Source organism: Nicotiana tabacum, chromosome 1 (assembly GCF_000715075.1).
Source record: "Nicotiana tabacum cultivar K326 chromosome 1, ASM71507v2, whole genome shotgun sequence".
Classification (NCBI taxonomy): Eukaryota; Viridiplantae; Streptophyta; class Magnoliopsida; order Solanales; family Solanaceae; genus Nicotiana; species Nicotiana tabacum.
Genome location: NC_134080.1, coordinates 47,128,139 through 47,135,003, shown reverse-complemented (window position 1 = coordinate 47,135,003; position 6,865 = coordinate 47,128,139).

The following is a 6,865-nucleotide window of genomic DNA, read 5'->3' as shown; positions in this document are numbered from 1 at the left end:
AAAAGTCCACTCTCGGTCAAACTTTCCAAAAAATACAACTTTCACCATTTCGAGCCAAATTCAATTACGGATCTCCAAATCATAATTCGGACACGCTCCTAAGTCCAAAATCACCCAACAGAGCTAACGAAACCATCAAAATTCCAATCCGAAGTCAAATACTAAAAAGCCAAACTCTATCAAGTCTTTCAAATTTAAAGCTCCCTAGTTGAGAATCATTCTTCCAAATCAGTCCTGAATAAGCTGAAAACCAAAATTGATGACTCACATAAGTCAAAATACATCATACGGAGTTACTCATGCCCGTAAACTATCGAGTAAATTGCAATGCTCAAAATGATCAGTCAGGTTGTTACATTTTCCTTTGTCAGAATCATGTCTCGTGGAGAATTCCAGATGTTAGAATTTAATTCTAAAGCTTGTTAGCTAAGGCTATAGGGAGGATCTTTAGTTTGGCTCAAGCTAATGTGCTCACCTGGGTTGCGGTGGCACGGGCAGGTGCACGAGGTGTAAAAGAGTGATTTTGGACAACTCCAGAGCAGTTCTTGGCACGTTCGTCCTCGAACGTATATTTAAGTAGGGCAGAATGTAACTATCCGACCAATCATTTTGAACTCTAGTGTGTTGTAAGATGGTTTAAGGCCTTGGGTAGCTTCTCTTCATGTATTATGACTTGTACGTTTGATCGGAATTAGATTTCGGGAAGTTCAGCGTTGACTCGGATGGAAAATTCTAAATTCGGAAGTTTTAAGTTGAAAGAGTATACCAAGGTTTGACTTTTGAGCAAACGACCTCGAAATCATGATTTGATGGTTCCAGCAGGTTTGTATGATGATTTTGGACTTGGGTGTATCTTCGGATCGGGTTTTGGATAATTCGGGAGCGTTTCGATGCTTAATATCGGAAGCTGGCGAATTGGAAGTTTTCAAGTCCTTTAAATTTGATTTGTAGGTTTTGTGATATCGAGGTCCATTTGGGATTCTGATCCCTAGAATAGTTCCGTATGGTGATTTATGACTTGCATGCAAAATTTGGCGTCATTCCGAGTTGATTTGATAGGAATCAGACGCGCGAAAGTGTTTTTAAAAATTTTTGAGTTTCATGATTTGATTCAAGCGTTTTGGCGTCCGATTCATGCTTTTAGATGTTATTTCGATGTTTTGATTGTGCAAGCGAGTTCGTATAATATTTTTAGAATTGTGTGAATGTTTGGTGTGGAGCCCCGGGGGATAGGGTGAGTTTCGATCGCGTTCGGAGTGGTAAAGAACTTCAATTTTTCTGGTTTGTGGTCGGGTGCAGCATGTCTCGCAAATGTGAGGTTTTATTCGCATTTTTGAACCTCGCATTTGCAATGGGGGATCCGCAATTTCGAGAATGGGAAAACTCTGAGGGGTTCATATTTGCGAACTTTTTTGTCGCTTTTGCGAGCTGCCCTCTTCGCATTTGCGAAGATCTTGGTCGCAAATACGACCTTGGTAGGAATGGATCAGCTTCGCATTTGCGACGATTTTATCGCATTTGTGACCATCGCATTTGCAAACAAGATGTCACAAATGTGACATCTGCGACCTGTGCAAGAGCCTTTTTATTTCGGGACTTAGCTCATTTTCCTCATTTCCCAATTGGTCTTTGGCGATTTTTGAGAGCATTTGCGGGTTGATTTTATCAACATCAAGAGGTAAGTGATCCCTATCAATTTTTATCTAAATACGCGGGTCATGGGTGATTTAACATGGAAATTGGTAAAATTAATGGGATTTTGAGAAAACCCTAGGGTTTTTGTAAAAATGAAATTTGGCCACGAAATTGGTTATGGAATTAAGTAAAAATTACATATTTGAGTTCGTGAGGCTATGAGTAATAATTATCTTCGAAAATTTACGTAATCTGGGTACGTGGGCCCGGGGGTAAATTTTAAGAATCTTCCAATTTGGGTTGGGTAATCACTGTAACAGTTAAATTATGAACTTTTGAGAATTTATTGATTTATTTATATAATATTTGATTAATTTAGGATTGTTCGGCACCGACTTGATGCTTTAGAGTGAATTTGTAGGCCGAAAAATGTGTTTTAGGATGAGATAAGTCTCCTGTCTAACTTTGTGAGGGGGAAACTACCCCCTAGGTGATGTATTTGATATGTGCTACTTGTTGTGGGGGCTATGTACGCACGAGGTGGCGAGAGTCCATACGTAGCTAGATTCATGTTATGTCCGGGTAGACATAGGTTCGCGCCATGCTATAATTGTACTATTTGAGTTATCCTTGCTTGCTTAATTCCTTTATCTCGCGTTACAACTTGAGACTAGACTTGCATAGGGTGATAGACTCGCTATTGTAGAGATGCGACGAGCTACTTGAATATCCACAGAGTAATATGTGCTTCCCTTATGAATTTCTCCTGTATTGTGCTTATTCATTGCAAAGTTTTCCTTTAATTTCATAGCTTATACGTATATTCCTGATTAGGGTCAAGAACTCGTTAAAGCTTCTTATTCTAATGGGATTGGGCCGTACGCCTCGGCAGGATTATGTACCACACTCTTATGGGAGCGCGTCATTCACCCAACAGTATAATAGATGCAATTATGGTTCGTGTCTTTCGACCCTCGGAGTTCCACACATTATGATAGAATCAGGCCGTTCGCCGCGACATTTCTATAAACACTCTTGTGGATCGGGTCATTCGCTTCGGCGGCATCGTGCATCATATGTGACAAGAAACCAGTGTATCCATGTGTTTTTCGAATTTGAGTTGTGACGACCTATCTGGTGAGGTCCATTTTATATATACTCCGGTTGGGGAGGTAAGTGCTAATTGAGAGCTTGAGTTTACCATTCAGAGGAGGATTGTACCTCGTATTTATATTGGTTTGTACTATTTATTTACTTTTCCTTATACTTGCTTACTTCTTTTTGTACATGATTTATCAGACCACTAGTAAGTACTGATGTCGACCCCTCGTCATTACTTCTCCGGAGTTAGGCTAGATACTTATTGGGTACGCGTTAATTTACGTATTCATACTACACTTCTGCACTTCTTGTGCAGGTTTACATTTCTAGTGATCTTTTGGGTGCAGAGGCGCAGCTATTGCAGGGGCCTTGCGGTGAGCTGCATTCTATATTAGGATCCGCAACATGTAGAGTCTCCATTAGCGTTATTTATATTCTCCTGTCTAACTTGTATTTCAGACAGATGTTGTATTTTATTATATTTCCTACTTGATGCTCATGCAATTGTGACACCAGATTTTAGGGGTTTCTACTGGATATTTAGTATGGTAGTTCACGTAATTATTATCATTTCACCCTGTAAATCCTATCATACTATTTAATTAATGAAAATTATAATTTCAAAATTAATAAAAATGAGTAATTAAGTTGATCAATCACCATTGGCTTAGCTAGCGGGTTGGGTTAGGTGCCATCATGATGGTTTGGATTTTGGGTCGTGACAAAGAACTTGCATCCAAATACCGTAAGATGAGATATATTTGGTTTTCTCCCTTTAAATAACTCATAGGGAGTTTTCTCTACAAGAGATGTAGTCATGCACCTATTTATGATGTAGCATGCAGTGTTCACAGCTTCTGCCCAGAAGCTATGAGGTAACTTACTAGCAAGTAACATGGTCCTAGTCATTTCCTCCAAAGTCATATTCTTTCTTTCAACTACTTTAGGAGCAGAAAAATTATGATTTATGCCATGCTCATCACAAAATACTCCTAGTTAAGATCAAACAACTACCACCTTTATTATAGCTTTGTGTTTTTGGGGAATAAATAACAAATTTTAAAGAGAATGACTAAAAAATTATGTTTGCACAAGAGAGAAGAAAAAAGAACTAGCGTTAAGCCGTTGATAATAGTTTTCTTATATTATTTTAGACTAAGGGTTGCACAAGTAATTACTCCTATTATATTTGGCTTTTTGAATTAAACGTTGACCAATAATTAAAAAGAAAAAGAAATTGTTAGTGATATATTAAGATCAAAAACTTTCAATCTTTGGCCTAGGATAAAAAAATATAATCATGTGATAGAATACGTAATCGCATTTATTCTATTATTGATGATGAGTATTACAAAAAAAGATAGTTAATCCTAGTGGCGGATCCGCCCTTTAGAGTGGGGGTGGTATGATACCCACTAGATTGGTAAAATTATCATAAATTTGTATAAAGAATTTCTTAAACTAGGTTAAATATTTAATCCTGCCACCCTAAGTCGCAAACTAGACAAAAGTGTCATGGCTTAGACTTTTTTGAAAGCTTTTCTCTTGTGTTAAATTCAAGCTCGAATTTATCTAGAACCTTGTCTGACTTTCTTTTTTCGTTGTGCCTTTTAATTTTTTTGTCCCAATCATTTTCTTTTCTGACTACCTCCCAATTTCCTATTTGTCGTTTATAATTTTTTATATGTTTTCTCTTAATTCTATTATTTTATCTGTGATCTTTAGTAAGAACACTCAAAAAGAGTCCAAAATCTAAAAATTTCTTAAAATAAGGATTTTTCCTTAATCTCAAATCTTTTAGGTTTTTCTTTAAAAATAAAAAAACTTGGGTCTTGATCAGACTTTTGGATTGAGATCAAAAATAATTTTTATAACCATAAAAACTTGTGCTATTCTATGATTCGTAAATACAATTTAAATCTCTTTGATGAATACTTCGCAAGCATCGACTAGAAAAATATGAGATTTATGATTTTAATTTTCGGATCTTGTAGTTTATCTAATCCTGCATTTACTTATGAGGTATAATTTATTTATAAAAATATTTTTTAAAATTTTTCTTATTCTGATTGGTGGAATTCCCTTATGAAGATGTTATTTTACATATTTATTTTTAGCATACAAAATAAGGTATAGTTCTCTAGTAAAAATATTGATTTTACTTGTATTGTTGATAATAAAATGTGATTCCTTCTTTAAAATGCTAATTACAATTGCTTCTTGATACCTGAGATGTAATTTTCATACAAAACCAACAACATACCCAGTGAAATCCCATATGTAGGATATGGGAAAGAAATGTAATTTTCATATTTATAAATAAAAATGCCTATTAAATTGTTTGAATAAACTAAAAAATGAATCGAACAAACATTTCCAACAAACTCTAGATTAATTATTACAAGATATATATTAAAGGAAGTGCTAGCACCCGCCACCTTCAAATTTTGCCTCCTCTTCCACTATCTTTACCTCCTTTCAGTACCCACTGCCTTTGAAAATATGTGTCTCTCTCAATCGTATTTTTCTTGTAATTTCTAATTTTTCTTTCTTCTTTAGTTTATGCAAAAATCTTTGTCTAATTAGGATACCCTTGTATTACTATATTCACTTCAACTCCGTACCCCCACTTCCCTTTTCTTGTTTTGTAGCAACTGGGTCTGGAGGTTGTTTTATCATTTTGTGTTTTCGGGGTACAAATCAGATTTTTATTTTACTGTAGTAAACTCATTGATTCTATTGGATAGTCCCAAGAAGTTTGTTATCTTTGCTAAATATTTATTGCCTTGTTGTTTTAAATATCAAGGGGATAATATCTTGTTTTTTCTTGTGTGCTGAATCTTGGGCGTGATGGACTACATTTGAAAATAGAGAACTTTTAGAGAGAGACTCCAATTTCCACCATGTCTACCACTCCCAATGCCAATACCATTCCACCAAAACCACCAGACATCTCAATACCTACTGAACCTACCTCTCCACATTCCACCAAAATCTCCTTTAGAGAAACTTTTAGCAACTGAACAAGAATCATTTATTTCCTTGGTCCCGCCTACCTTTTACTCTTCCTCAATGGACTTAGAAGACCAAGAGTCTCCGTCCCCACAATATTCAAAAAAACAATCCCTCCATAAACTATGTTCATCTATCCTTTGCAGACCTTCATAGGATCTACCAACCATAGCGCTTCTCGGTTATAATCAAACTACTGGGGAAGCGCATTCTCTACCAGCATCTCCGCCGAAAAATCACAGAGCTATGGAATCCCAATGAAAACTTTTCCCTTATTGATCTTGGAGCCGACTACTTAATTGTCAAGTTTTCTAAGGAAGAGAACATGACTAAAGCTCTGCACAATGGCCCTTGGTTCATCTTTGGTCATTTTTTATCCGTTCGACGTTGGGAACCCAATTTTGTGGCCTCAGAAGCAAAATAACTTTACACATCCATCTAGGTAAGGTTGCCGCAATTATCAACGGAGTTTTATGATAGTTTGGTACTTCAAAAGATAGGAAATGTGATAGGTGTCACACCTCCTTTTACCTATCCCGGAAGGGTATAAGAGAGTTTTTTCCAATTCAAATGACAATCGAAACGGGATTATTTATTTATTAAAAAAACAGAGTCGCCACTTGGAATAATTTATGGTGTTCCAAGTCACCGGTTTAAATCCCGAATCGAGGAAAAGAATGACTCTATTTACGGTCTGCGAACACAGAAATTCGGGTAAGGAATTCTGTTAACCTGGGAGAAGGTGTTAGGCACTCCCAAGTTCCGTGGTTATAGCACGGTCGCTTTGATCATACTTGGCTTATAACAATTTCTCAGTTACTGATTTTAAAACCTATGTGCATTTACCATTTACCGCTTTTAAACTAAAGAAATTATCTTGAAACGGGTCACGCGTACGCGTACCAATTTGCTTGGCGCGTCAAAAATCATGTCACGTGTACGTGTCCACAATTAATAACGCTTGGTTATTATTAATAAAGTTCGGCCGAAGTTGCACGAACGCATACTCTGGTTTTTGATTTTTAGAAACCATAATCATGTCACGCGAACGTGTCCATAATTAGGATAGTATATTAAACGTACATAAGCAAACTCCGTTCATTTGTCAATTTTTATA